Source organism: Astyanax mexicanus, chromosome 6 (assembly GCF_023375975.1).
Source record: "Astyanax mexicanus isolate ESR-SI-001 chromosome 6, AstMex3_surface, whole genome shotgun sequence".
Lineage (NCBI taxonomy): Eukaryota > Metazoa > Chordata > Actinopteri > Characiformes > Acestrorhamphidae > Astyanax > Astyanax mexicanus.
Genome location: NC_064413.1, coordinates 13637257 through 13660551, shown reverse-complemented (window position 1 = coordinate 13660551; position 23295 = coordinate 13637257). Strand labels below are relative to the sequence as shown.

The 23295-nt window shown below is 50.9% G+C and overlaps 8 non-coding genes and 4 pseudogenes across 8 annotated transcripts; all 12 read left to right on the top strand.

Moving 5' to 3' along the window:
• The first annotated feature begins 953 nt into the window (after nucleotides 1-953).
• LOC125802617 (U2 spliceosomal RNA) lies at nucleotides 954-1135 on the top strand. The gene has a single exon (XR_007439717.1). It is a non-coding gene; the product is annotated as a U2 spliceosomal RNA (small nuclear RNA).
• A 540-nt stretch (nucleotides 1136-1675) lies between these two features.
• On the top strand, nucleotides 1676-1792 carry LOC125802704 (U5 spliceosomal RNA). Its single transcript, XR_007439754.1, has one exon. It is a non-coding gene; the product is annotated as a U5 spliceosomal RNA (small nuclear RNA).
• A 514-nt stretch (nucleotides 1793-2306) lies between these two features.
• LOC125802577 (U2 spliceosomal RNA) lies at nucleotides 2307-2511 on the top strand (annotated as a pseudogene).
• A 540-nt stretch (nucleotides 2512-3051) lies between these two features.
• On the top strand, nucleotides 3052-3168 carry LOC125802703 (U5 spliceosomal RNA). Its single transcript, XR_007439753.1, has one exon. It is a non-coding gene; the product is annotated as a U5 spliceosomal RNA (small nuclear RNA).
• A 286-nt stretch (nucleotides 3169-3454) lies between these two features.
• LOC125802861 (U2 spliceosomal RNA) lies at nucleotides 3455-3645 on the top strand. The gene has a single exon (XR_007439911.1). It is a non-coding gene; the product is annotated as a U2 spliceosomal RNA (small nuclear RNA).
• Nucleotides 3646-4185: 540 nt separating this feature from the next.
• On the top strand, nucleotides 4186-4302 carry LOC125802828 (U5 spliceosomal RNA). The gene has a single exon (XR_007439880.1). It is a non-coding gene; the product is annotated as a U5 spliceosomal RNA (small nuclear RNA).
• Nucleotides 4303-4435: 133 nt separating this feature from the next.
• On the top strand, nucleotides 4436-4615 carry LOC125802618 (U2 spliceosomal RNA; annotated as a pseudogene).
• A 532-nt stretch (nucleotides 4616-5147) lies between these two features.
• Nucleotides 5148-5264, top strand: LOC125802702 (U5 spliceosomal RNA). Its single transcript, XR_007439752.1, has one exon. It is a non-coding gene; the product is annotated as a U5 spliceosomal RNA (small nuclear RNA).
• A 312-nt stretch (nucleotides 5265-5576) lies between these two features.
• Nucleotides 5577-5767, top strand: LOC125802567 (U2 spliceosomal RNA). The gene has a single exon (XR_007439694.1). It is a non-coding gene; the product is annotated as a U2 spliceosomal RNA (small nuclear RNA).
• A 532-nt stretch (nucleotides 5768-6299) lies between these two features.
• On the top strand, nucleotides 6300-6416 carry LOC125802701 (U5 spliceosomal RNA). The gene has a single exon (XR_007439751.1). It is a non-coding gene; the product is annotated as a U5 spliceosomal RNA (small nuclear RNA).
• Nucleotides 6417-6727: 311 nt separating this feature from the next.
• On the top strand, nucleotides 6728-6796 carry LOC125802674 (U2 spliceosomal RNA; annotated as a pseudogene).
• Nucleotides 6797-17711: 10915 nt separating this feature from the next.
• On the top strand, nucleotides 17712-17890 carry LOC125802572 (U2 spliceosomal RNA; annotated as a pseudogene).
• The last annotated feature ends 5405 nt before the right edge of the window (nucleotides 17891-23295 follow it).

Sequence of the window (23295 nt, the reverse complement as noted above, 5' to 3'; positions counted from 1 at the left end):
CGGCCGACTTTGTCAAGGACCACCCGTGGTGCACGGAGGACGGCGCCGTGCTCGACCACCGGCGCCTTTACGCGCGGTGGCGGGACGGAGCAGGGGAGGGCGTGAGGATACGCCCGCCGAGGGCGCCCAACTTACGTTGGGCGGCCCTACAACCCGGCTGGTTGGACGGGGCCAGCAAGGACCTGCACTGGTTGGCCGCCCTCGACCGCCTCGCGGTCAGGGAGCGCCTGCACAGGCACGGCGTTAGCCACACCCCCGTGTGCCCGATGGGCTGCGGCGGGGAGGAGACCGTAGACCACGCCATGTGGTCTTGCCCCGTCGCGGTTCGCTTCTGGGCGGCGGTCTCGGGATGGTGGAGGTCAACCGGTGCCGGGTCGGTCCCGACCAGGGAAATGATTCTGTACGGGCATGGATTGAGCGCCGTGCCCCGCAGAGAGGCCAGGCCTCTGTGGACGGCCGTCTCCGTGGCCAAGTGCGTGCTCTGGGGCACGCGCTGCGAGTGCCTCAGGGTAGCGGAGCCACGGCCGGACACGAGGCACCTCTTCCTCGCCTTTAAGGCGAGGTACGCCACGGTCTCTCAGTCGGGGCGCGAGCCCGGAGAAGGAATCATCAGGGTGGGCGTGGGGGGCAGGGGAGAGAGGTCCGGCTTCGCGGGCCCGACGGTGATGGGGAGGCCCTGGTGGCCCCGCGGATGATTATCCGCGGGCAGGTCCTCTCGCTCTCTCTCCGGGGGAGGGTGGGGGTCTACGTCCGCTCCGTCCGTCCGCTGACAGGGTGGGGGGTGGGGTAGACTGAATTTGGGCTGTTTGGGCAGGTTGGGGATAGGGTGGGTTGTGGTTTGGGGTGGGTTGGTTTTCTTTGGGGATTGGGGGAAATGGATGTTGGGGTGTTGGTGGTGGGATGCAAATGTGTGAATGAATTGTATAGCCTGTGGAATTGGAAAAATAAACGCGCTGGCTGATAAAAAGAAAAAAAAAAAAAATCTGTTCTTATCAGTTTAATATCTGATACGCCCTCTATATGAGGGCTACATATTAAATGGATTTTTAGAACAGGGAGCCAGAACAGGAGCTTGCTCCTTCTGCTCCACGCATCGACCTGGTATTGCAGTACCTCCAGGAGCGGTGCACCTTCCTTACAGCGGTGCAAAGAAAGAAGAAACGACTGGGTCGTTGGCTAAGTGCTCAAGAGGGCTGGAATTGATCGGGGGATGGTCAGTTCCTGTGATCTGTCTTGTTTTTCTTCTGCTTGTGTTTTGAAGTGAACCCATGCATGCTTGTGTTGTTTTCTTCTTCTGTTTGTTTATTTATTTATTTATTTATTTAATTCTGTACTTGCTGGCAGGGGAGGGTCTTTTTCGCGCGTTTTCCGTTTTCCCTCCGTTTTTGTTCTTTTTTTTTTTTTTTTTTTTTTTTTTTTTTAACTTTTTTTTTTTTTTTAACTCGATATGTTGTTTGGCTTGTCTCTTTGTGTTCTTTTGTGTCCCCTTCTGCTCTTTAGGCAAGGACGACCGTCCCGCTCAGGTGTGACGTCATCAGGACTCGTGCGTTTTAACTGGAGGAGAAGACAAAAAAGTTGAAGGTTGTCTTCCCTCTCAATCTGCCCTTGCTCCCTGCCTTCCTCCAGCTGCCTCGGCCCTTTCTGGACCTCGGAGGGGTTTGTTGGGTTGCGGGTATAGCTCGGGTTTCTCTTCATTCACGTATAAATCTTTCGCCTTTTACTAAAGATTTCCGTGGAGGGGAACGTTGACGAGTATTGCTTATTTTTTGAAAGCTTTGCTTTTAGCGAAGCTGCTCATTTCAGTACCAAAAAAAAGAGAGAGAGAGAGAGAATGAAAACATGAATGAATCAATAAATAATAATAATAAAAAAAAAATAGACTAGGAAGGAATGATGACAAAAGAAAACAGTAAAAAAAAAAAAAAAAAAAGTTTGTAAGGAATAATGGTAAAAGACAGACCTCTTTGAACAATGGCTAGAGTAGGGTGACGTTAAATGGGTGGGACATCTGTTGGCTTCGCCGCTTAGTAGCTACATAGTAAAAAGAAGGGCCCCGCAACCAGGTGGCGTTATTCGGGTTATCGCTTCTCGGCCTTTTGGCTAAGATCAAGTGTAGTTATCCGTCCTGCTCTCCGGCAACGGGGTTTGGGTGGTGTTTGTCTTTGCGGTCAATCCCCGGTGGGGAGCTGCTTGGACTGCTCGCTTGGTTGCTGATTGGTTTGGGTTGCGATCCACGGCCTTGGAGCGGCGGTTCGGGCACTGTTTGTGTCTGTTTCTGTCGTGCTCTTGGCTGTGTGGACAGTATGCTTGATTGAGGCCTGGGCCGGGAAGGCGACTAGGGCTGGCTGACAGAAAGTATCTGTTCTTATCAGTTTAATATCTGATACGCCCTCTATATGAGGGCTACATATTAAATGGATTTTTAGAACAGGGAGCCAGAACAGGAGCTTGCTCCTTCTGCTCCACGCATCGACCTGGTATTGCAGTACCTCCAGGAGCGGTGCACCTTCCTTACAGCGGTGCAAAGAAAGAAGAAACGACTGGGTCGTTGGCTAAGTGCTCAAGAGGGCTGGAATTGATCGGGGGATGGTCAGTTCCTGTGATCTGTCTTGTTTTTCTTCTGCTTGTGTTTTGAAGTGAACCCATGCATGCTTGTGTTGTTTTCTTCTTCTGTTTGTTTATTTATTTATTTATTTATTTAATTCTGTACTTGCTGGCAGGGGAGGGTCTTTTTCGCGCGTTTTCCGTTTTCCCTCCGTTTTTGTTCTTTTTTTTTTTTTTTTTTTTTTTTTTTTTTAACTTTTTTTTTTTTTTTAACTCGATATGTTGTTTGGCTTGTCTCTTTGTGTTCTTTTGTGTCCCCTTCTGCTCTTTAGGCAAGGACGACCGTCCCGCTCAGGTGTGACGTCATCAGGACTCGTGCGTTTTAACTGGAGGAGAAGACAAAAAAGTTGAAGGTTGTCTTCCCTCTCAATCTGCCCTTGCTCCCTGCCTTCCTCCAGCTGCCTCGGCCCTTTCTGGACCTCGGAGGGGTTTGTTGGGTTGCGGGTATAGCTCGGGTTTCTCTTCATTCACGTATAAATCTTTCGCCTTTTACTAAAGATTTCCGTGGAGGGGAACGTTGACGAGTATTGCTTATTTTTTGAAAGCTTTGCTTTTAGCGAAGCTGCTCATCTCAGTACCAAAAAAAAGAGAGAGAGAGAGAGAATGAAAACATGAATGAATCAATAAATAATAATAATAAAAAAAAAATAGACTAGGAAGGAATGATGACAAAAGAAAACAGTAAAAAAAAAAAAAAAAAGTTTGAAAGGAATAATGGTAAAAGACAGACCTCTTTGAACAATGGCTAGAGTAGGGTGACGTTAAATGGGTGGGACATCTGTTGGCTTCGCCGCTTAGTAGCTACATAGTAAAAAGAAGGGCCCCGCAACCAGGTGGCGTTATTCGGGTTATCGCTTCTCGGCCTTTTGGCTAAGATCAAGTGTAGTATCTGTTCTTATCAGTTTAATATCTGATACGCCCTCTATATGAGGGCTACATATTAAATGGATTTTTAGAACAGGGAGCCAGAACAGGAGCTTGCTCCTTCTGCTCCACGCATCGACCTGGTATTGCAGTACCTCCAGGAGCGGTGCACCTTCCTTACAGCGGTGCAAAGAAAGAAGAAACGACTGGGTCGTTGGCTAAGTGCTCAAGAGGGCTGGAATTGATCGGGGGATGGTCAGTTCCTGTGATCTGTCTTGTTTTTCTTCTGCTTGTGTTTTGAAGTGAACCCATGCATGCTTGTGTTGTTTTCTTCTTCTGTTTGTTTATTTATTTATTTATTTATTTAATTCTGTACTTGCTGGCAGGGGAGGGTCTTTTTCGCGCGTTTTCCGTTTTCCCTCCGTTTTTGTTCTTTTTTTTTTTTTTTTTTTTTTTTTTTTTTAACTTTTTTTTTTTTTTTAACTCGATATGTTGTTTGGCTTGTCTCTTTGTGTTCTTTTGTGTCCCCTTCTGCTCTTTAGGCAAGGACGACCGTCCCGCTCAGGTGTGACGTCATCAGGACTCGTGCGTTTTAACTGGAGGAGAAGACAAAAAAGTTGAAGGTTGTCTTCCCTCTCAATCTGCCCTTGCTCCCTGCCTTCCTCCAGCTGCCTCGGCCCTTTCTGGACCTCGGAGGGGTTTGTTGGGTTGCGGGTATAGCTCGGGTTTCTCTTCATTCACGTATAAATCTTTCGCCTTTTACTAAAGATTTCCGTGGAGGGGAACGTTGACGAGTATTGCTTATTTTTTGAAAGCCTTGCTTTTAGCGAAGCTGCTCATCTCAGTACCAAAAAAAAAAAAAAAAAAAAAGACAGAGAGAGAGAGAGAGAGAGAGAATGAAAACATGAACGAATCAATAAATAATAATAATAAAAAAAAATAGACTAGGAAGGAATGATGACAAAAGAAAACAGTAAAAAAAAAAAAAAAAAAATCTGTTCTTATCAGTTTAATATCTGATACGCCCTCTATATGAGGGCTACATATTAAATGGATTTTTAGAACAGGGAGCCAGAACAGGAGCTTGCTCCTTCTGCTCCACGCATCGACCTGGTATTGCAGTACCTCCAGGAGCGGTGCACCTTCCTTACAGCGGTGCAAAGAAAGAAGAAACGACTGGGTCGTTGGCTAAGTGCTCAAGAGGGCTGGAATTGATCGGGGGATGGTCAGTTCCTGTGATCTGTCTTGTTTTTTTTCTGCTTGTGTTTTGAAGTGAACCCATGCATGCTTGTGTTGTTTTCTTCTTCTGTTTGTTTATTTATTTATTTAATTCTGTACTCGCTGGCAGGGGAGGGTCTTTTTCGCGCGTTTTCCGTTTTCCCTCCGTTTTTGTTCTTTTTTTTTTTTTTTTTTTTTTTTTTAACTTTTTTTTTTTTTTTTTTTAACTCGATATGTTGTTTGGCTTGTCTCTTTGTGTTCTTTTGTGTCCCCTTCTGCTCTTTAGGCAAGGACGACCGTCCCGCTCAGGTGTGACGTCATCAGGACTCGTGCGTTTTAACTGGAGGAGAAGACAAAAAAGTTGAAGGTTGTCTTCCCTCTCAATCTGCCCTTGCTCCCTGCCTTCCTCCAGCTGCCTCGGCCCTTTCTGGACCTCGGAGGGGTTTGGTGGGTTACGGGTATAGCTCGGGTTTCTCTTCATTCACGTATAAATCTTTCGCCTTTTACTAAAGATTTCCGTGGAGGGGAACGTTGACGAGTATTGCTTATTTTTTGAAAGCTTTGCTTTTAGCGAAGCTGCTCATCTCAGTACCAAAAAAAAAAAAAAAAAAAAGACAGAGAGAGAGAGAGAGAGAGAGAGAATGAAAACATGAACGAATCAATAAATAATAATAATAAAAAAAAATAGACTAGGAAGGAATGATGACAAAAGAAAACAGTAAAAAAAAAAAAAAAAAAAAGTTTGTAAGGAATAATAGTAAAAGACAGACCTCTTTGAACAATGGCTAGAGTAGGGTGACGTTAAATGGGTGGGACATCTGTTGGCTTCGCCGCTTAGTAGCTACATAGTAAAAAGAAGGGCCCCGCAACCAGGTGGCGATATTCGGGTTATCGCTTCTCGGCCTTTTGGCTAAGATCAAGTGTAGTATCTGTTCTTATCAGTTTAATATCTGATACGCCCTCTATATGAGGGCTACATATTAAATGGATTTTTAGAACAGGGAGCCAGAACAGGAGCTTGCTCCTTCTGCTCCACGCATCAACCTGGTATTGCAGTACCTCCAGGAGCGGTGCACCTTCCTTACAGCGGTGCAAAGAAAGAAGAAACGACTGGGTCGTTGGCTAAGTGTTCAAGAGGGCTGGAATTGATCGGGGGATGGTCAGTTCCTGTGATCTGTCTTGTTTTTTTTCTGCTTGTGTTTTGAAGTGAACCCATGCATGCTTGTGTTGTTTTCTTCTTCTGTTTGTTTATTTATTTATTTAATTCTGTACTCGCTGGCAGGGGAGGGTCTTTTTCGCGCGTTTTCCGTTTTCCCTCCGTTTTTGTTCTTTTTTTTTTTTTTTTTTTTTTTTTTTAACTTTTTTTTTTTTTTTTTTAACTCGATATGTTGTTTGGCTTGTCTCTTTGTGTTCTTTTGTGTCCCCTTCTGCTCTTTAGGCAAGGACGACCGTCCCGCTCAGGTTTGACGTCATCAGGACTCGTGCGTTTTAACTGGAGGAGAAGACAAAAAAGTTGAAGGTTGTCTTCCCTCTCAATCTGCCCTTGCTCCCTGCCTTCCTCCAGCTGCCTCGGCCCTTTCTGGACCTCGGAGGGGTTTGGTGGGTTACGGGTATAGCTCGGGTTTCTCTTCATTCACGTATAAATCTTTCGCCTTTTACTAAAGATTTCCGTGGAGGGGAACGTTGACGAGTATTGCTTATTTTTTGAAAGCTTTGCTTTTAGCGAAGCTGCTCATCTCAGTACCAAAAAAAAAAAAAAAAAAAAGACAGAGAGAGAGAGAGAGAGAGAGAGAGAATGAAAACATGAATGAATTAATAAATAATAATAATAAAAAAAAAATAGACTAGGAAGGAATGATGACAAAAGAAAACAGTAAAAAAAAAAAAAAAAGTTTGTAAGGAATAATGGTAAAAGACAGACCTCTTTGAACAATGGCTAGAGTAGGGTGACGTTAAATGGGTGGGACATCTGTTGGCTTCGCCGCTTAGTAGCTACATAGTAAAAAGAAGGGCCCCGCAACCAGGTGGCGATATTCGGGTTATCGCTTCTCGGCCTTTTGGCTAAGATCAAGTGTAGTATCTGTCTTTTTAAAGACGGGCTGCACTTGCTGAAAGAGCAGGATGGCAGAGGAGGCGACCATGCCGGCCCGAGTGGTGCGGCTTAAGAACACCGTCAGGGTGGAACTGGCTAAGGACGCCCCTCAGGACGTGAGGGACCGGTTTGGCTGGGATTGGCTGGTGCTGAGGGTCCTGCAGGGACTTCTGGGCATCGAAAAGAACAAAATTTTCTGCCTGCAGGACTTCTCTGGCGCCGGCTTTCTGGATGTGACCCTCTTCACGTACCTGGACTGCTCGGCCTTCTACGAGGGGTGCAGCCGACTGCGAGACCACGACCTGCTGCGGGGCATCACCTTCTCCCCGCTCTTCGCCCTGGAAGAGGTGCCTATCACCGTCCACCTCTACAACCCGTACGTGGAGGACGGGATCATCCGCGCCTTCCTGGCCAGGTACTGCAGCGCCGTGTCAATGGGAGAGCGACTTCGGGGAAGGTACGGCATTTGGAACGGGAAGCGGCGGTTCCAGGTCCGGCTCCGGGCGGATCCGGCAGCCCCGGGGGCTTTCCTGCACCCCCCGGGGAGCTTTGCCATCGGGCCCCACCGCGGCTTCCTCCACTACCCGGGGCAGCCTCTGTACTGCCGTCGATGTGGAGGCCTGGGCCACGCCAAGGAGGCGTGCCCGGGACTGCGCTGCCGCTTCTGTGGGAAGGACGGCCACACCGCGGCGGACTGCGAGGCACCTAAGGCCTGCAGCATCTGCGGGAGCGACCAGCACCTCTTCCGGGGCTGCCCGCAGCGGACGGCGCCAACGGCCGGCAGTACCGAAGACCGCCCGGGACCCAGCAAGGCTGCCGGCGTTCTAGCCGGCCCCCCACCCAGCCCGGCGGCCGGTCCGGCAGAGCCGGCAGAGGATGCGGCGGGTCCTTCCGACCCTCCGCCGCGCCGGGACTCGCCTGCAGCCAGCACTCCGGTCCCGGCTCCCCGCCCGCCACCCGAGACTGGCCGAGCGGCCCTGGAGGGCCCGGCCACGGGAGATCCGGCGGCCCAGCCCGGCCCGGAGGACACCGCCGACGAGCCCGCCCTGGGAGCGCGCCCTGACTCCGGGGTCTGGACCCCCCTCAATTGGGCCGAGGCCCTGGAGGCCCTCGACCTCCCCAGTGCCCGGCAGCCTGTGGACTGGGCGGAGGACGGCATCCCCGACAGCATGGAGGACATGGACTCGGGACCGTCACCGGGCCCTTCCAGGGTCCGGCCCGCCGGGGACGCGGGGGGCGACCGGGACAGGGAGTCCAAACGCCCTCGCAGCTCGGTGGGGAGTGAGTTCGACCTCCTCTCCGTGGAGCTCTCCGGGGCTGGGGACACCCAGCCGCCAGGGGCGGGGACCCAGGCCTCGGCCACCGCGGCCTCCCGGGACATGGAACTTTCGCCCTTGCTTCTGAGCGCGGACGAGAGCAGCCAGGGAGATGAACACGGGGGGGAAGACTGGACAAGGGTGATGCCCAAGCGGCCCGGGAGGGGGAGGGCGAGAGCTCGCGATTCTGATGGAGGGACGGGTTAGGGAGTGCCCTCTAGGGGCCCTCGGAGGGAGGGTAGGTGGGAGGTGGGTTTGGTGCACGGCGGAGGGGTGGGGGGTGAGTGGTTGGGAGGGAGGTGAGTGTTGTGGGGAGTGGGGGTGGCGGGGGCGGGGTGTGATCCCTAGTCGGCAGGGCCAGCAAGGGGGGGGTTTAGGTGGTCTTTTTCTCCCCTCCCCATGGCGGATCTGAAGGTAGGTACCCTCAATGTTCGGGGGCTGAAGAATGGGGACAAGCGGAGGGCAGTGTTTGGGAGCCTGCGGGACACTAAAAACTCGATCTTGTTTTCCTGCAGGAGTGCCACATTGACTCGGAGGACACCCGGCGGCGTTTCGGGGAGGACTGGCAGTGGGGGCCCTCGGCATGGAGCGCGGGGACTGGGACAGGGGACGGGGTAGGTCTCCTTTTCCGCTCCCACGACTTCGCTGTGACGGCGGTCCTGAGTGTGGTGCCGGGGAGGGTGATATGCACCGATGGTACGTGGAGGGGGCTGAGGTTCCGGGCTGTAGGGGTGTATGCCCCCAGCAGGATAGGGGAGCGCCGGGGGTTTTTCGGAGCTCTGGCACCGCTGCTCTGTACCGGCCGGGTGCTGGTGGTGGGGGGAGACTTCAACGTCGACCCCGACACGTGCCCGGGGGGGGAGCTGGCCCGGGTGATGGCAGGCGCGCAGATGGTAGACGCGTATAGGTCGGTCGAGCCGCACGCAAAGGGTAACTCCTGGAGGAACTCCAGGGGGGACGCTTCGAGGCTCGACCACCTGTACGTGGGAGAGGGGACGGAAGTGCGGCACTGTACGGTGTCGCCGTTCTGGGCCTCCGACCACTGCCTGGTCAGCATGGAGGTGAGGACAGCGGGGCTCCGGACGGGTAGGGGCCTGTGGAGGATGAACACATCTTTCCTCGCAGACCCTGCCTTCCGGGCCGTCTTCCGACAGCTGTACCGGGGCTGGAGGCAACTCCGGGGGCGGTACGGGACGCAGGGGGAGTGGTGGGAGGACACCAAGCGCAGGGTTGCCACCCTTTGCCGGTGGTGGGGGAGGGAGAAAGCGAGGCGTAGGAGGGAGTGGCTCGCCTCCTGGTCGGACGCCCTGTCCGCGGCCTGGCGCGGAGGCGACCAGACCCGGATCAGGGAGGCCAGTGAGGTCCTCAGGGCGTACCATCAGGCCGCGGCCCGCCGACACTGCGCTTTCGTGCGGGGGCAGAGGCTGGAGCTGGACGAGCGTCCGACCCGCTTCTTTTTCGGCTCCGTGCGGGAGCGCAGGGGCCGGCAGTATGTCGAGGGGTTTAGGGACGGAGACCGGCTGGTCACCTCGGTCGAGGGGATGCTCGGCTTGGCGCGTTCCTTTTACGGGGACCTCTTTGGACGGGGGCCGATGGGAGAGGACCCCGCGGCGCCGTTTCTAGACGGCGTCCGGGACCGTCTGCCGGAAGCGGAGAGGCGGGAGCTGGAAGCCCCCATCGCTCTGGAGGAGATGGAGAGCGCCATGCGCTCCCTGAACACCGGGGTGGCCCCCGGAGGGGACGGCCTCCCGGCGGAGTTCTACAGGTCCTTCTGGCCGTTGGTCGGACCGGACCTGGCGGAGGTCTACCGGGAGGCCGGTGGTCTGGGCCGCTTGCACGGGTCTGCCCTCACGGGGCACATCGCGCTACTGCCGAAGAAGGGCGATCGGGCCTCGCTGTCCAATTGGCGGCCCATCACTCTCCTTACGGCGGATTATAAGATCCTGGCGAAGGTGTGGGTCCTGAGGCTTAGGAGGGTCATGGCGTCGGTGGTCCATCCCGACCAGACGTGTGGCGTGCCGGGCCGCATGTGCGCCATGAACCTGGCGCTCGTCCGCGACGCTTTGGCCTGGGCGGAGCAGCGTCGGGTTCCACTGGCCCTCTTGGGCCTCGATCAGGAAAAGGCTTTTGATCGGGTGAACCACGACTTCCTGTTCGCCGTGTTGGAGAGGATGGGCTTCGGCCCGGCCTTTCTGGCAGCGGTGCGCCTGCTCTACAGGGGGGCGGTGAGCCGGGTGGGGGTGAACGGGTACTACTCCGGGCTTCTGGAGCATGGGGGGGGGGTCAGACAGGGCTGCCCCTTGTCCCCCCTCCTCTACGTTCTGTATCTGGAGCCCCTGATGGAGAGGATCAGGCGGGACCGCGCCTTTGGGGGCCTCCACATCCCAGGGGGGAGGGGGTTGGCCGCCAAGGTGTCGGTGTACGCGGACGACGCGACGCTGTTCCTTGGGGCGGACGGGGACTTCCGGGTTGCCGGCGCGATCCTCGAGGCGTTCTCGGACGCCACGGGGGCCCGCATCAACCGCGGGAAGTCTGCGGTCTTGTACGCCGGAACCTGGGCCGGAAGGAAGGATGTGCCAGGGGGTTTCACCCTTTGTCCGGACGGTCTCAAGATCTTGGGCGTTGTCTTTTGGAGAGAGGGCAGCGCCCAGAAGAACTGGGAGGCCGCCCTGGGGAAGCTGCAGGCAAGGGCGGAGATCTGGGGCAGGAGGGACCTTTCGCTGACGGGCCGGGTGCTCGTGGCGAAGGCGGCCCTCATGGCCAGCCTGAACCACCTGGCGTACGTGTTTCCCGTCCCGTTTGTGACGGGCAGGCGGCTGGAACGCCTGCTTTACTCGTTTGTGTGGGGGGGAAGGCAGGAGAAGGTGAGCCGCCGGGTCATGTATCTGGACCGGAAAAAGGGAGGGAGGGGGGTGCCCTGCGCCCCGTACAAGGCCCTAGCCCAGTTTGTGGCCTTCCACGCCGGACTGGTGGAGGGGTCCGCGGGTCACGCCGCGAGCCTCTTCGCCAGGTTCTGGGTCGCCTTCCCCTTGCGGGCGGCGGTCCCGTGGAGGGGGACGGAGCCGTGGTCGGAGGACCGCCCCTGGCACTACCAGAGGATGGCCGAGTTCGTCCGCGACAACCCCTGGTGCTTGGAGGACGGCCTGGTGCTGGACCATAAGGGTCTGTACAGGGCCTGGAGGGACAGGCACGTGGCTCCGGTCACGGGCGAAAGGCCCGTGATCCTCGGCGCGGACTGGCCCGCGCTCCAGCCCGAGTGGCTGGACGGCGCCAGCGCCGACCTGCACTGGCTGGGGGCCCTGGACCGCCTGCCCGTCAGGGAAAGGTTACACAGGCACGGGGTCGCTCGCTCGCCGTTGTGCCCGGCGGGGTGCGGCGGCGAGGAGACGGTCGGCCACGTCATGTGGTCGTGTCCCGTCGCCTCCGCTCTCTGGGCCAGGGTGTCGGATTGGTGGCGGTCGGTGGGGGGCCATCCCCCCCTGGACAGGGAACTGGTCCTCTACGGCCGGAGGCTGCGTCAGGCCCCCCCGGCCGTGGCGCGAGCGCTATGGGCCGCCGTGTCGGCAGCGAAATGCGTGCTCTGGGGCGCCCGTTGTGAGTGCCTCCAGCGGGCCGCCCCCCGGGTGGACCCCGGGTCGATGATGGCAGCCCTCCGCAACAGGATCCGCCAGGTAAGGAGGGGGGGAGGGGGGGGGGAGGGAATCGTCAGGGCGGGAGTAGGGCGGCTGGACGAGGGTGGTTTCGCAGGCCCCACCATGCTGGGGCGGCCGTGGTGGCCGCGGGGACTGGGGGGGCCTTCCTGACCCCAAGCCCCCGGTCGGTGAGCGGGGTCCGGGAGGGGGGGGGGGTGGGGGTTTGTTGGGCGGGCGGGACTCTGTCGTGCCGGGCGGGGGCCTGTTTGAGGGCGGGGGTGATGCGTCGGGCCGCGCGGGAGAATGCTGTGGGATTTTGTTGGGACGGGAGGGTTTTATTCGGGGGGTGGGGGGGGCTGTGGGACTGTGTTGGTGTGGGTGGGTTTTGTGGGGGGGGGGGTTTTGTGGGGACGGTTTTTGGGGTCGGGCGGGTCTTTCCGGGTGTTTGGTTTTTGGTGGGGTGGGTACTGTGGGACTTTGTTGGACTAGGGGTGGTGGGGAGTGTGGTGGTGGGTGTGCACGTGTTTTTGAGTTGATTGGAATGTGTGAAGCATCTGTTTGAATAAAGCGTGGGTTTACCCCGATTAAAAAAAAAAAAAATCTGTTCTTATAATACAAGGGACCCTGGCTTTTAAACCTGACGACTTGAATTGCTTGATGACTCTGCCTGGTAACAAAGGATTTGATGTTAGCTTCCGCTCTGCTTCCCTACTAAAAGATTTCTGGACTCGTTTTGAAAATGTTAAGGACCAGTTCTCCATGTTTAAGGTGGAAAAACTCTCTGATAATTCACATAAAGTGGTGATTGTCAGAATGTTTAATGAAACCGTAACAGGAGAGGACATTGTTACATGGCTGGCTAGATTTTGCACCGTGAAAAGCCCACCTATCAAGGTTCTGGACGAGGACGGCATCTGGAACTGCTCGTGGCGAGTTCCCATTAAACAATGGGAAGACCCGAGCAGTTACCTAGGCTTGAGACAGATACCGTCCATGATAGTGCTGGGTGAAAACCGCGGATACATTTTTTATCAAGGTATGCCCAAACTATGCCGCAAGTGTGGAAAGTTTGGGCACCTTGCAGAGGCATGTACGGAAATTGTGTGTGGGAAGTGCAGAGAAATTGGGCATACTTATGAGGAGTGTCCCAATGGCAAAAGGTGCAATCTGTGTGGTGAAGATTCCCATCTCTACAGAGATTGCCCCAAATCGTTTGCCAACAAGCTAAAGGCTAATAAAATGGCTGCTAGGCAGCATGGCCAGGAGGAGCAGGAGAGGGAGAAGGAAGTGGAGGAGGAAGGGGCGGTCCCTGAGGTTTTGGCGGGAGATTTGAATCTCCAGCCTGCCTCAGGGAAGGGTCAGGCTGCAGAGGGCGGAGCAAATAACCAGGCGGAGTCACAGCAGGAGCTGGAGGCTACACCCCTCCAGCTGGAACAGGGAGACAAGATGGTGGTGGAACAGGAGGAGGAGGAGGAAACCAATTCCTCCATGGTGACGGTGGAGGAGGGTGTAGTGGCCTCCAGCGGGGGTGAGTCAACCGGCTCACTCCCAAACGCTCAAGTGGGGAAAAGACCTGCGGAGTCTCCTCTGTCGGTATTGATAGAGAAGAAACAGAGGGCCGCACAGGCTTCAGGTAGTTCTTCTTCAGAAGACCTGAACCGGCTGTGGCCCGCTGGATCTCCAAATGAAGTTTCTTTTCTCCAGTTTAAGCTGACATCATCCACGCCCAAGGCCCCCACAGCATGTGACTGTGGGGAACCAGCGGCAGGAGGCACCAGCTCACCTCCTCTCTCCAAAATAATGGAGATTAAGGAAGAGCAGGTGTCACAGTTACTTTAAGTAATTTTAAATGCCTTTTTACTGTTTTTAACTTTGTTATTTTAACCCAGTAGTTTCTTTTATATGACCTTTTAAATGAAGTACCTGTTTTAAAACCACAAATGCTCATGGCTCTTACCATCTCAACCATTAATGTTAGAAGTGTGAGAGCCTCCACTAGAGCAGAGAGTGTCTTGTCCTTTTTAAGAGATATAAAGTCTGATGTGTTTTTATTACAAGAGTGTGCAGTACCGTTTATGAAATCCTACAGAGATTGGGAGCAGCGATGGGCTGCGGGTCCCTCCCTCTGGAGCGGCTCACACTACAACAGGGCCGACGGTGTTGCCATTTTAATTAAAAATCCTCATATTCTGGTGAAGGGCAGCACAGTGGTGAGAGACGGACGGGCTCTTTTAGCAAACCTGACTTTCTTAGGGACGGACTTTAACATTTTAAATATTTATGGTTTTAATGATAAAAACGACAGGTACGACCTTTTAGAGGACCTGCAGCCCCACATGCTAGGGAGGGTCCCTTTAGTGGTGGGAGGGGATTTTAACTGTGTTTTAGCTAGGAAAGATAGGAAAGGGAAGGGGGAGGATTTTAAGTTAGATAAGACATCGTTTTTATTACAGGGGTTAGTCAAGGATTTTAAATTAGTCGACTGTTTTAAAACAACGCATCCAGGGGAGGAGGGCTTCACCTGGTTCAGTGGTGATTGCGCCCGTGCCTCCCGCATCGACTACATTTTTACGAGAGACTGCCCGCCAAGCGATGCTACATTATCCCCCATGTTCTTTTCCGACCACCTCATGCTCTCCTGCACCCTGTCTCTCCCCACCGGTGTGACTGTAGGGGGAGGGCTGTGGAGACTGAACTGCTCCCTGTTACAAGATAAAGAGATAGTTAGGAGTTACAGGGAGCAGTACAGTCTCTGGCAGACCCTCCAAGACTGTTACGATTCACGGGCACAGTGGTGGGAGATGATAAAACAAAGGACCCAGACTTTTTTTAAGAAAGCAGGGAAGGAAAAAAAGAACAGGGCGAGAAGATGCATGCTGGGGCTGCAAAAGAGACTACAACGGTATTTTAACCTTTTAAATCATGGCATAGATTTTAGTGAAGAGATAAAAGAAATTAAAAGGGAAATGTCAGTTTTAAACGAGATAAAAAGTAAAGCTACAATTTTAAGAAGTCGAGAACAGGAGGTTGAAGAAGGGGAAAAATGCACAAGATATTTTTTTAAGAAGATTTTATCAAGGGGAAGGGGAATGATAAAACTAACTAAGGAGGGGAGGGAGGAAAATACTACAGGTGGGATTTTAAAAATAATCGAAGAATTTTACGGAGACTTATATAACGTTAAGAAGGTGCACCCCGAGATAATGACAGAAGTTTCAAGTTTTTTAGATACAACAATAAACAGTCAAGAGGTTTTAACAGGAGATTTTAATGGCGCAGAAGCTTTTAAATGTCTTAAAGGTTTTAAAAAAGGAAAGTGCCCGGGAGAGGATGGACTCCCCGTGGAATTTTATTTGACCTTTTGGGACATCTTATCGACAGACATTTTGACTGTTTTTAATGAATTTGAACATTTTGACCGACTTCCAGACAGTTTTAGAACAGGTATAGTTAGTTTACTTTACAAAAAAGGTGACAAAACTGACTTAAAAAACTGGCGACCAATTACCCTTTTAAACTTTGATTGTAAACTTTTTAGTAAGATTTTATCCAGACGTATGTCTTTGGTTTTAGAGGACGTGATCCACCCGGATCAAGCCTGCGCCGTGCCCGGAAGGAAGATCACAGACAGCCTAGTGTTGGTTAGAGACGCCATCTGTTTTGCGAGAGACAGAAACATCCAACTGATAGTTCTAAATTTAGATTTTGAGAAAGCTTTTGATCGGGTCTCGCACCAGTACCTGTTTCATGTACTGCAAAAAATGGGGTTCCCAGGGAGGTTCATTAAGTGGGTGGGGCTGCTTTACAAAAATATCAGCAGCAAAATTTGTGTAAATGGGCACCTTACAAAAGCGATCAGTGTACGCTCTGGCGTTCGCCAAGGGTGTTCGTTATCTCCGCTTCTGTATGTGGCATGTATAGAGCCGCTGGCGCAGATCTTGAGAAAGGATAAATGGATCAAAGGACTAGACTTGCCAGGCGGACTGACGGCGACCTGTACACTTTTTATGGACGACGTCACGCTTTTATGTTCTGACTTTTTATCGGTCCAAAGAGCATTGGACGTGACTGACTGGTTTGGGAGGGCCTCGGGCGCTAAGCTCAATAGGAGCAAGTCCGAGGCCCAGCTCTTTGGGCCTAGAGGGAACATACCAACTGACCTGGACGTTGATTTTAAAGTAACGGACATAAAAATTTTAGGTTTGAAATTTGACAAAGAGGGTGGTGGACGGGGCAACTGGACTGACGCTTTAGGTAGAGTGAGACAGCGTTTGGGGTTTTGGGGACTAAGACAGTTGACGATGGAGGGCAAAATTTTAATCATCAAAGCTGTAATTTTACCCTTGCTTTTATTATTGTGTTCTGTTTTTAGTCCCCCGAGACGTTTTCTTTTAGGATTGGACCGGGCAATCTTTTATTTCCTGTGGGGGTCCAAGTGGGAGCGGCTGAGGAGGACGGAGGTGAAAAAGAGAAAGGAGAACGGAGGGAAGGGGCTCCCAGACCCCCATCTGTTTTTAGGAAGCAAGTTCGCGGCTTTACACATAAAGTATGCGACAGACCCCTCCAGACAAAACAAGACGGCGGTGATGGCAAGGTTCTGGATGGGGTCGTACTTGCAAAGTTTAAAGATTTTAAAGCCCGATCTTAAAACCCCAGTCTCTTTTACCCTGCCCACTGAATATTGTTTTATCAGAAAATTTTTAAAGAAATATCTTTTAGAAAGTGAAGTTGTCACCATTTTAACTGATGCCAGGTCTCTTGTCTCTCTTGTGCAGGACCGGGAGGAGGTGAGCCCAGTTCCCGGCCTCACACTCGGTGAGGCCAAACAAGTTTGGAGGAACGCCGCCCACCCCGCTCTTCAGAACAAGCACAAGGACCTGTCGTGGATGGCTGCTCATGAGATCCTCCCGGTCAGGGCCGTGATGCATTCCCGGGGCATGGCTACGAACCCCATCTGCCCGCGGCCCGGGTGTGGCGAGCCCGAGACCGTGCGGCATGTGCTCTGGGAGTGCAGCGTGGCGAGGGACCTGTGGGCCTTAACCGGCCCCCTGCAATGCCCGTGCCTGCCAGCAGGGGAGGTCCAGCCCACGTTTTACCGGCTAGCGGTAAACGGGGTGGGCCAGGGCCTCGACAAGATACCAGCAGCCGACTTCGCAGCGCTCTGGTCCACCCTGAATCACGTGAAGGCCGCCATTTGGACCTCCCGCAACCTGCTGTTGGGGAAGCGCGTGACGGTGCCCCTGCACGCACTGTCGGCGCTGGTAAAATCTTCGCTGCAGGGGACACCGCACGGCGACATTCGGAGGAGGGGGCCGGGGTTTCACGCAGGGGGGTCCAGACCACCACGGCGCCTGGCTCCCGTAGATGCACCCCGTTAACACGGACACTGTAAAAGGAGCAGCGGGCACAGGGGAGGATCTCCGCTGAGCCCAGAAACGACAGAGGCGTCTCTTCTGAGGAGCGGGATGGAGCCCGCTTGATAGGGGCTCACCCCGGTTTTGCACAAAGGACAATTTTAACCGATTTTATGGACTTTTGCGATTCCTTTTAAACTTTTAAAAAAGAAAAAGGAAACCAAAAACTCACATGGACGTGCAAAAAAACAATGGACCCTTTGAAACATAAAACACGTACACACAAACAAAAAATAAAGAAAAAAATTAAAAAATGACAATGTAAAAAAAATGAAAACAATGTAAATGATTTTCTCAGTGTTGTGAAGAAAGGTGTTTTTTATCATGTATTTTATTGTACTCTATTTTTATTTATTTTTTTTATATATTTTAACAATGGTTTTTAATGGAGGTAAATAAATACAGGGGAAAGCGAAATCAGGGTTTTAAAGTAAAATGAAAAAAGGATTGTTTTAAGAATGTCATGTTGGTTTGGTTGGATTCAATGTACTGTTTTAAGTGAATGTAAATTTGGTGTACTGTGGATTTTATGTAAAAATGATGACTTGGCTTTTAAAATGTATTGGTGACAATAAACTTTTTTTCGAAAGAAAAAAATCTGTTCTTATCAGTTTAATATCTGATACGCCCTCTATATGAGGGCTACATATTAAATGGATTTTTAGAACAGGGAGCCAGAACAGGAGCTTGCTCCTTCTGCTCCACGCATCGACCTGGTATTGCAGTACCTCCAGGAGCGGTGCACCTTCCTTACAGCGGTGCAAAGAAAGAAGAAACGACTGGGTCGTTGGCTAAGTGCTCAAGAGGGCTGGAATTGATCGGGGGATGGTCAGTTCCTGTGATCTGTCTTGTTTTTCTTCTGCTTGTGTTTTGAAGTGAACCCGTGCATGCTTGTGTTGTTTTCTTCTTCTGTTTGTTTATTTATTTATTTAATTCTGTACTTGCTGGCAGGGGAGGGTCTTTTTCGCGCGTTTTCCGTTTTCCCTCCGTTTTTGTTCTTTTTTTTTTTTTTTTTTTTTTTTTTTAACTTTTTTTTTTTTTAACTCGATATGTTGTTTGGCTTGTCTCTTTGTGTTCTTTTGTGTCCCCTTCTGCTCTTTAGGCAAGGACGACCGTCCCGCTCAGGTGTGACGTCATCAGGACTCGTGCGTTTTAACTGGAGGAGAAGACAAAAAAGTCGAAGGTTGTCTTCCCTCTCAATCTGCCCTTGCTCCCTGCCTTCCGTGGAGAGGAACGTTGACGAGTATTGCTTATTTTTTGAAAGCTTTGCTTTTAGCGAAGCTGCTCATCTCAGTACCAAAAAAAAAAAAAAAAAGACAGAGAGAGAGAGAGAGAGAGAGAATGAAAACATGAATGAATTAATAAATAATAATAATAAAAAAAAAATAGACTAGGAAGGAATGATGACAAAAGAAAACAGTAAAAAAAAAAAAAAAAGTTTGTAAGGAATAATGGTAAAAGACAGACCTCTTTGAACAATGGCTAGAGTAGGGTGACGTTAAATGGGTGAGACATCTGTTGGCTTCGCCGCTTAGTAGCTACATAGTAAAAAGAAGGGCCCCGCAACCAGGTGGCGATATTCGGGTTATCGCTTCTCGGCCTTTTGGCTAAGACAGCGGTCGACTCTCTGGCGGTGCGAGATCCTGGTCTTTGTGACCTTGGTCCTTGCCACCTGAGAGAAGATTGTACTTGTCCCTGTTGGTTGAAAAAGAGTCTTAGGCAGTAGGCTCGGACCCTGCTTCGTCTGGGACTCATTGGGGGTTTTCATCTGACGGCTTTATTCCATCTTGGCTCGAGGGGGAAAACCCCACCACTCACAAGGTAAGTGCAATCCCCTTTCTTCATTGTTTTTAGTATTTTAGCTAATTAGTGTATTTATTGTTTTTAGTGGTTTTACTGGGCAGCGGGCCACCAGGTGCCTTTCAGCATGTCGGCTGCTCGTGCCGGCATGCGGAGGCACCACAGTGTGCGCCTTTTATTCAGTGAACGAGACGGAAAGCTCCTGGGGATGTCTAGGTTGGACTTCTCCAGGAAGCTAATACAAGGGACCCTGGCTTTTAAACCTGACGACTTGAATTGCTTGATGACTCTGCCTGGTAACAAAGGATTTGATGTTAGCTTCCGCTCTGCTTCCCTACTAAAAGATTTCTGGACTCGTTTTGAAAATGTTAAGGACCAGTTCTCCATGTTTAAGGTGGAAAAACTCTCTGATAATTCACATAAAGTGGTGATTGTCAGAATGTTTAATGAAACCGTAACAGGAGAGGACATTGTTACATGGCTGGCTAGATTTTGCACCGTGAAAAGCCCACCTATCAAGGTTCTGGACGAGGACGGCATTTGGAACTGCTCGTGGCGAGTTCCCATTAAACAATGGGAAGACCCGAGCAGTTACCTAGGCTTGAGACAGATACCGTCCATGATAGTGCTGGGTGAAAACCGCGGATACATTTTTTATCAAGGTATGCCCAAACTATGCCGCAAGTGTGGAAAGTTTGGGCACCTTGCAGAGGCATGTACGGAAATTGTGTGTGGGAAGTGCAGAGAAATTGGGCATACTTATGAGGAGTGTCCCAATGGCAAAAGGTGCAATCTGTGTGGTGAAGATTCCCATCTCTACAGAGATTGCCCCAAATCGTTTGCCAACAAGCTAAAGGCTAATAAAATGGCTGCTAGGCAGCATGGCCAGGAGGAGCAGGAGAGGGAGAAGGAAGTGGAGGAGGAAGGGGCGGTCCCTGAGGTTTTGGCGGGAGATTTGAATCTCCAGCCTGCCTCAGGGAATGGTCAGGCTGCAGAGGGCGGAGCAAATAACCAGGCGGAGTCACAGCAGGAGCTGGAGGCCACACCCCTCCAGCTGGAACAGGGAGACAAGATGGTGGTGGAGCAGGAGGAGGAGGAGGAAACCAATTCCTCCATGGTGACGGTGGAGGAGGGTGTAGTGGCCTCCAGCGGGGGTGAGTCAACCGGCTCACTCCCAAACGCTCAAGTGGGGAAAAGACCTGCGGAGTCTCCTCTGTCGGTATTGATAGAGAAGAAACAGAGGGCCGCACAGGCTTCAGGTAGTTCTTCTTCAGAAGACCTGAACCGGCTGTGGCCCGCTGGATCTCCAAATGAAGTTTCTTTTCTCCAGTTTAAGCTGACATCATCCACGCCCAAGGCCCCCACAGCATGTGACTGTGGGGAACCAGCGGCAGGAGGCACCAGCTCACCTCCTCTCTCCAAAATAATGGAGATTAAGGAAGAGCAGGTGTCACAGTTACTTTAAGTAATTTTTAATGCCTTTTACTGTTTTTAACTTTGTTATTTTAACCCAGTAGTTTCTTTTATATGACCTTGTAAATGAAGTACCTGTTTTAAAACCACAAATGCTCATGGCTCTTACCATCTCAACCATTAATGTTAGAAGTGTGAGAGCCTCCACTAGAGCAGAGAGTGTCTTGTCCTTTTTAAGAGATATAAAGTCTGATGTGTTTTTATTACAAGAGTGTGCTGTGCCATTTATGAAATCCTACAGAGATTGGGAGCAGCGATGGGCTGCGGGTCCCTCCCTCTGGAGCGGCTCACACTACAACAGGGCCGACGGTGTTGCCATTTTAATTAAAAATCCTCATATTCTGGTGAAGGGCAGCACAGTGGTGAGAGACGGACGGGCTCTTTTAGCAAACCTGACTTTCTTAGGGACGGACTTTAACATTTTAAATATTTATGGTTTTAATGATAAAAATGACAGGTACGACCTTTTAGAGGACCTGCAGCCCCACATGCTAGGGAGGGTCCCTTTAGTGGTGGGAGGGGATTTTAACTGTGTTTTAGCTAGGAAAGATAGGAAAGGGAAGGGGGAGGATTTTAAGTTAGATAAGACATCGTTTTTATTACAGGGGTTAGTCAAGGATTTTAAATTAGTCGACTGTTTTAAAACAACGCATCCAGGGGAGGAGGGCTTCACCTGGTTCAGTGGTGATTGCGCCCGTGCCTCCCGCATCGACTACATTTTTACGAGAGACTGCCCGCCAAGCGATGCTACATTATCCCCCATGTTCTTTTCCGACCACCTCATGCTCTCCTGCACCCTGTCTTTCCCCACCGGTGTGACTGTAGGGGGAGGGCTGTGGAGACTGAACTGCTCCCTGTTACAAGATAAAGAGATAGTTAGGAGTTACAGGGAGCAGTACAGTCTCTGGCAGACCCTCCAAGACTGCTACGATTCACGGGCACAGTGGTGGGAGATGGTTAAACAAAGGACCAAGACTTTTTTTAAGAAAATAGGAAAAGAGAGGAAAAACAAAGACAGACGGCGCATGTTGGGGCTGCAAAAGAGACTACAACGGTATTTTAACCTTTTATCAAATGGCATAGATTTTAGTGAGGAAGTTACAGAGGTGAAAAGGGAAATGTCGGTTTTAAATGAAATTAAAAGTAAAGCAACTATTTTAAGAAGTCGGGAGCAGGAAGTGGAAGAAGGGGAGAAGTGCACAAGGTATTTTTTTAAGAAGATTTTATCAAGGGGGGGAGGGATTGTAAATATAACAAAAGATGGGAGGGAGGAAAAAACAACGGGAGGGATTTTAAAGGCAACAGAAGAATTTTATGAAGAACTATTTAGAGAAAAAAGTGTACAACCCAAAACAATGAACGAAGTTTTAAGTTTTTTAGATAAAAACATAAGCGGTCAGGATGTTTTAACAAAAGTTTTTACAGGTGAAGAAGCTTTTAAATGTCTTAAAGGTTTTAAAAAAGGTAAGTGCCCGGGAGAGGATGGACTCCCCGTGGAATTTTATTTGACCTTTTGGGACTTTTTATCAACTGACATCTTGACGGTTTTTAAAGAATTTGAGAACTTCGACCGACTTCCAGACAGTTTTAGAGTAGGTATAGTTAGTTTACTTTATAAGAAGGGCGACAAGACCGACTTAAGAAACTGGCGACCGATAACCCTTTTAAACTGTGATTGTAAACTTTTTAGTAAGATTTTATCCAGACGTATGTCTTTGGTTTTAGAGGACGTGATCCACCCGGATCAAGCCTGCGCCGTGCCCGGAAGGAAGATCACAGACAGCCTAGTGTTGGTTAGAGACGCCATCTGTTTTGCGAGAGACAGAAACATCCGACTGATAGTTCTAAATTTAGATTTTGAGAAAGCCTTTGATCGGGTCTCGCACCAGTACCTGTTCCAGGTACTGCAAAAAATGGGGTTCCCAGGGAGGTTTATTAAGTGGGTGGAGCTGCTTTATAAAGACATCAGCAGCAAAATTCGTGTAAACGGGCATCTCACAAAAGCGATCAGTGTACGCTCTGGCGTCCGCCAAGGGTGTTCGTTATCTCCGCTTCTGTACGTGGCATGTATAGAGCCGTTGGCGCAGATCTTGAGAAAGGATAAATGGATCAAAGGACTAGACTTGCCAGGTGGACTGACGGCGACCTGCACACTTTTTATGGACGACGTCACGCTTTTATGTTCTGACTTTTTATCGGTCCAAAGAGCATTGGACGTGACTGACTGGTTTGGAAGGGCCTCGGGCGCTAAGCTCAATAGGAGCAAGTCCGAGGCCCAGCTCTTTGGGCCTAGAGGGAACATACCAACTGACCTGGACGTTGTTTTTAAAGTAACTGATATTAAAATTTTAGGACTCAAATTCGACAAAGAGGGTGGTGGACGGGGCAACTGGACTGACGCTTTAGGTAGAGTTAGACAGCATTTGGGATTTTGGGGACTAAGACAGTTGACAATAGAGGGCAAGATTTTAATTATTAAAGCTGTGATTTTACCCTTGCTGTTACTATTGTGTTCTGTTTTTAGTCCCCCAAGACAATTTCTTTTAGGTCTGGACCGGGCGATCTTTTATTTTCTGTGGGGGTCCAAGTGGGAGAGACTGAGGAGGGCCGAGGTGAAGAAAAGACCGGAAAACGGAGGGAAGGGACTCCCAGACCCCCACCTGTTTTTAGGGAGCAAGTTCGCTGCTTTGCATGTAAAGTATGCGACAGACCCCTCCAGACAAAACAAGACAGCAGTGATGGCGAGGTTCTGGATGGGGTCGTACTTGCAACGCCTCAAGATTTTAAGCCCAGATCTTAGAACACCTGTGTCTTTTAATCTACCAAAAGAATATGATTTTATCAGGAAGTTTTTAAACAAGTATGTTTTAGAAAAAGAAGAT